This window comes from Antedon mediterranea, chromosome 5, assembly GCF_964355755.1.
Source record: "Antedon mediterranea chromosome 5, ecAntMedi1.1, whole genome shotgun sequence".
Lineage (NCBI taxonomy): Eukaryota > Metazoa > Echinodermata > Crinoidea > Comatulida > Antedonidae > Antedon > Antedon mediterranea.
This window is the reverse complement of record NC_092674.1, coordinates 17,649,830-17,656,195: the sequence shown is the minus strand read 5'-3', so window position 1 is coordinate 17,656,195 and position 6,366 is coordinate 17,649,830. Positions and strand designations below refer to the sequence as shown.

The 6,366-nt window shown below is 34.0% G+C and overlaps 1 long non-coding RNA gene across 1 annotated transcript; it reads left to right on the top strand.

Annotated features, from left to right (window-relative positions):
* The first annotated feature begins 2,140 nt into the window (after positions 1 to 2,140).
* Positions 2,141 to 3,143, top strand: LOC140049544 (uncharacterized). The gene is made up of 3 exons (XR_011845296.1): positions 2,141 to 2,218; positions 2,374 to 2,462; positions 2,803 to 3,143. It is a non-coding gene; the product is annotated as an uncharacterized lncRNA (long non-coding RNA).
* The last annotated feature ends 3,223 nt before the right edge of the window (positions 3,144 to 6,366 follow it).

Sequence of the window (6,366 nt, the reverse complement as noted above, 5' to 3'; positions counted from 1 at the left end):
TCCATATGGCTTAGGAGCCATATTGTCACACAACATTGATGGAGTCGAACGACCAATCGCCTATGCATCGAGGACCTTGAGCGCAGCGGAGAAGAATTACTCTCACATTGATAAGGAAGCTCTTGGCATAGTATGGGGAGTAAAGAAATTTACCAGTTACTTGATTGGTCGAAAGTTCACCTTAGTTACAGACAATAAACCACTTACGTACATCTTCAATACATCGAGGGCTATTCCTGCCACAGCAGCTGCAAGATTAACTCGCCAGGCAATTTACTTGTCAGGATTCAATTACGAGATTGAATACAAGAAAGGTGAAAACCACAAAAATGTAGATGGACTTTCACGACTACCATTAGCAAATACTGAAGCTAATGCTGAGAATCCGGTTGAGGTGTTTCACACTATGCAGTTTCAACCACTTCCTGTAACAAGTGCCCAGGTCAAGATTGAGACATTACACAACCCAACAATGTCAAAGGTGTATGATTACACAATGAAGGGTTGGCCTAAGAGCTGTGATCCGGATTTTGAACCATTCCATAGACGACGTGATGAACTGTCAATTTTTGATGGATGTTTGCTATGGGGTACGCGAATCATTGTTCCACCAAAATTCAGAGCAAGAGTACTTGACGAGTTACATGAAGGACATTTGGGCATTGTAAAAATGAAGTCCTTGGCAAGGAGCTATGTTTGGTGGCCGAGAGTGGATGCTGACATAGAGAAATTAGCAAAAACCTGTAGTGGATGCCAAAAGACACTGCATGAACCTCAGAAAGCACCCCTACATCCATGGCAGTGGCCGAGCAGTCCGTGGGAACGTATCCACATCGACTATGCGGGACCAATAAACAACATAATGTATCTGGTAGTTGTGGATGCACAATCCAAGTGGCCTGAGGTATTGCCTACGACCACAGCAACATCAAGCAAATCAATAACTCTGTTGCGTGATTTATTTGCGAGGTATGGACTACCAAAGCAGTTGGTATCGGACAATGGTCCGCAATTTGTGTCAGAAGAATTTGAAATGTTTCTCAAGAATAATGGTATTAGACACATCAAATCAGCACCATACCACCCAGCAACCAATGGGTTAGCAGAACGTTTTGTGCAATCATTTAAAGGAGCACTCAAATCGGCAAAAGAAGGAAACGACACAAAACAAAAACTTGCAAACTTTCTATTAGCATATAGAAATGCCCAACACAACACAACTGGAATATCTCCAGCAATGATGTTTATTGGAAGACAACTACGCACCAGACTAGATTGCATTATACCTGACTTACGTCAAAAAGTTGAAAATAACCAGGAAAGCCAGAGAAAACCAACTAGCGAAAAGAAGCTTAGAGAATTCAAAGAAGGAGACAAAGTGTGTGTTCGTGACTATAGATCAAAGAGTCAGAAGTGGATAGTTGGAATTATTCATAGGAAAACTGGAAAGTTGTCATATGAAGTCAAAGTTGGACCAGACATGATTTGGAAAAGACACATTGATCAAATCCTAGCAGTGGCTTAACACTAGATCTAGAGACACCTCCAGATATAGATCCTGTTTATTTAGAACCAGCTATCTCAGCAACACCAACACCACCACCGGAAATACAACAACCAGTTGAGATTCCACAACAACCACCACCAAGGAGATACCCACAGAGGAACAGGAAACCACCTAACAGACTTGATTTATAATGGACCTTTAGACATAACTCAATACAGTTAACAATAATCATAATGATAACAATATAAATAATGAGACTACGGACACTTGAGATTGAAACACTTTATTATCAGAACAGTTTAAAAAAAAAAAAATAAATCTTATAACGAGCAATATACCTTAAAGCTTAATGCTATTTAAAATGTTATTACCATTGAATCTAAAGGGGAAAAATTGTAGTGTATTGACCACATATATCATACTGTAAATAGTTATGCCGCCCTCTGTTGTTCATTAAAGCAATCTCTCTCTATAAAATGGATACCGAGCCTGAGTCATGTGTATGATACATCACACCTTTTTAACCCCATATCAACTACATTGTGTCGAAATGTAATAGACCTAGGCTAATAAATAGTTAGTAGTAATAATAGATGTATATATTTTAATATCATTTATTTTTCTATTTGGTTTAGACAGCTGAAGAAAAATGTCAGGTTAATATTATATGCCTCCACTACTGTCCTAGTTACATGGAATGCTGCTGGTCAGGTAAGGTAAGATAAAAATAAAACAATTTACATACAACCTGTTGAATTAATTTTAATTTGGCATAATTTAATGTAAATAGGCCTAGGCTAGGAATACTTTCAATATTTTTTAGATAATATAGTTTAATTTCATTTATTTTTCTATTGGTTTACTAGACTGCTGAACACATATCTGGTCAATATTATATGCCTCCTCGACTACCGTCCTCTTAGGCTACATGGAATGATGCTGTTGGTCATGTAAGGTAATAAGATAAAGACAAATATTTAAAATGTATTAATAAATTGTCTAAAAAAATTGCATCCTGCAAACTACACAAGGTGGGTGGGGGATTGAATCAAAAAATCCTGGATCCACCCACTGCATAGGTATCTAGGAAGGCCTGATTTCTGGATATTTTCATCATATTAAGTTAAGCGGTATTATTGAAAAAAAAATGGAGTGGAGTATAATTGTGACAAATTATCTAGGCTTATAAGCCTAAAGTTTTTGTTGGCCAGGGCTAAAGATTGTCTATCGTCTACCGCTATTATCCGTACTGTGTTTGGATGTATTACAATTTAACATTATTAATTTTTTTTTAGATACAATTGCTAACAAACCTGGATGGAGCGCAATAATCATGCAGAGAGAAACAGGACTACCAAAAACAATTGTATAGCAAGTTATACTTGTGTAGTAATAAATGAAAATAAGAATATCCATATAAAAACAACAAATGAAACTTTTTAAATTACTGTATTGTTTTATTCAAAAACAGTAAATAAATAAATTAAAATACCATATTATTACTGTAGTTTTGTCAGCATGTACATTCATGTTCAGATCACAGAATTCTGTTCAATTTTTATTTAGATAAATAATTTGTGACTGAAATACATAATATATACAATTGTCATCAAAACAGTTTTGTTTATACTTAAAGAGGGTCATCATGTCTTCAATTATTTATGTCCGATTCTCAATTCTGCAGTCGAGCCAGTTTATACTCTGTGATAATTTTGCAATCACAGCTACAACAATGAAAATAGTAGTATAATAACAGTATTTAAACAATGTTGATGCCTTGCTAACTTGAAAATCTGTGTAGATAAAAAAAAGAGGAAATTTACAATAAATATTGGAAATTAGTAACTGTATTATTGTTTTTTTTTTATATTTTCCTGTGAAATTACTTTTTAATCAATATTTCTTTTGAACATATTTTTCTTATTTCTCTGTTTTTTGTTTGCTTTGCTATATTTATTTGTTTGTTTTATGTATTTATATGAGGGCCCCTTGAATTATGGTCATCATGCATACTATATGCTAGATTCACCATTTAACAAAAAAACAAATAAAACATTTGAAATTATTATATATAAAATGTAGTGCACTATTTAAATGTGATATCTCATTGTAAATCTTATTGAACACAGATCTTCAATTAAATAATGCATGTTATTGTTATGCCTACTACCAGGAGAGACTACCCTGGCCAGTAGCTAGTAGAAGGCAGGCTATTACTCTAGTCTAGTAGTAGGAACTAGATAGGCAAGGTTGCAGTTAGCTAGGTTAGGCCTATTTTTTTAAATTTAATCATCATATTATTATTATTATGAATCAACCTACTGTAACAGATCAACTAATAATAACAAATGATGAACCCATTTTTTAAAAAAAATATAAAAAAGGACAAGATTAGTAGTACTACTAGCTAAGCCTAGGCTAGAACTAGTAGCAGTAGTAGGAGTCTGCCTATAATCCTCCTATATATATAATAATAAATATAGGCCTTGTAGTTAGCTAGTTAGTAGGCTAGTCTAGATCTAAAGAGTAGGTAGACAGTAGTTACTACTGGAACTAGGCCTAGGCTAGGTAATAGGCCATAGTTTTAGTGAAACTAGTGTAGGCCTAGGACTAGAATAGTGGGTGGGAATACTAGGCCTAGATAGTAGTTGCGCCTAGGCTAGGCCTAGTTTACAGGCCTAGAGAGAGGTAGGCTAGGCCTAGGCCAACAAGGTAGGCCTAGGCTAGCTAGGCCTGAAGTTTGCCTTAAAATCCAATTTCTTGAAATGAAATTCAAATAAAATTACACAAGAGTCTTCTTTAAATATTCAAGACTTACTTTGTTTTCCAATAATTTCATTTACCTGTATGCTTCTGGTTTAATGGCAAAATTAGTTGTTTTATGTTACTATTTATTCATCAGGCATCTGTCACACGTGTACACGTACTGTGTGTGCAGAACCTATAATCTGACCTCTAGTTGAACTTGTGCAGGGTAAATTATACCCTGGACGCGTAGTACGCGATTGCAATGCTAGCGTGTTTAGAACAAGTTTAAAAGGAAACATCATGGACCACCTAGCTGCTGTAATTTTCTATGGCTTAATCCAGGACTATTTAGTCCAGGTTTCATGAATACCATATCAAGGATAGTCCAGGATTATCCTTAGTCCTGGACTAAAGATAGTCCCCTTTCATGAATACCGGCCTTTGGTCTTTTTATGTTAACAAATTTTTTCGAAATGCACAAAATGGTCTAAAACGTCTCCAAATGCAATTTGAAGCTATTCTGTACACTTTGATATTTTGTGTGAAAAAGTTTTGTCGAAATGCTGAAAATAGTCTAAAACGCTTTCAAATACGATATTAAGCTATTTTGTATACTTTGATATTATTTTGTGTGTGAAAAGTTTTATCGAAATGCTCAAAATGGTCTAAAACGGTTTCAAATGTGATTATAAGCACTTTGAAGTTTTTGTGTAACTAAGATTCATCGAAATTCACAAAATGGTCTAAAACGTCTCCAAATGCGCTTTGAAGCATTTCTAAGCACTTTGGTTTTTTTTATGTTAACACGTTTTTTCAAAAATCACAAAATGGTCTAAAACGTCTCTATATGCGATTTGAAGCTATTCTAAGCACTTTGAAGTTTTATGTGAAAAAGTTTTGTCGAATTGCTCAAAATGGTCTAAAACATTTTCAAATACGATATTAAGTTATTTTGTGCACTTGGATGTTTTTGTATAAAAAGTTTTATCGAAATGCTCAAAATGGTCTAAAACGTCTCTAAATGCGATTTGAAGCTATTTTGTGCACTTTGATGTTTTTGTGTGAAAAGTTTTATCGAATGCTCAAAATGCTCTAAAACGGTTTAAATGTGATTTTAAGCACTTTGATGTTTTTGTGTAACCAAGTTCCATCGAAATGTACAAAATGGTCTAAAACGTCTCCAAATGCAATTTGAAGCTATTCTGTACACTTTGATATTTTGTGTGAAAAAGTTTTGTCGAAATGATCAAAATGGTCTAAAACGCTTTCAAATACGATATTAAGCTATTTTGTGCACTTTGATATTTGTGTGTGAAAAGTTTTAACGAAATGCTCAAAATGCTCTAAAACGGTTTTAAATGTGATTTTAAGCACTTTGATGTTTTTGTGTAACCAAGTTCCATCGAAATGCACAAAATGGTCTAAAACGTCTCCAAATGCAATTTGAAGCTATTTTGTGCACTTTGATGTTTTTGTGTGAAAAGTTTTATCGAAATGCTCAAACATGCTCTAAAACGGTTTTAAATGTGATTTTCATCGAAATGCACATAATGGTCTAAAACGTCCCCAAATGCGATTTGAAGATATTCTAAGCACTTTGGCCTTTTTATGTTAACAAATTTTTTCGAAATGCACAAAATGGTCTAAAACGTCTCCAAATGCAATTTGAAGCTATTCTGTACACCTTGATATTTTGTGTGAAAAAATATTGTCGAAATGTTCAAAATGGTCTAAAACGCTTTCAAATACGATATTAAGCTATTTTGTGCACTTTGATGTTTTTGTGTGAAAAGTTTTATCGACATGCACAAAATGGTCTAAAACTCTAAAAAATTCAATAATTATGCTATTATATTGGCATTTATGCAAATATATTGTGTTAGAATCATCTTATAGAGTCATCGTAACTAGTTATGTCAAATTATAAATGGGTCGAAATTTGGCAATTTTTCGAAAATTTCGCTGCGGGGGACCATAGGAATTTTTTCCAAAAATTGCCAAAATTTTCACTTTTTGAAATTCAAAAATTATGCTATAATATTGCCATTTATGCACATATATTGTGCTAACATCATCTTATAGAGCCATAGTAACTAGTTATGTCAAAAAAT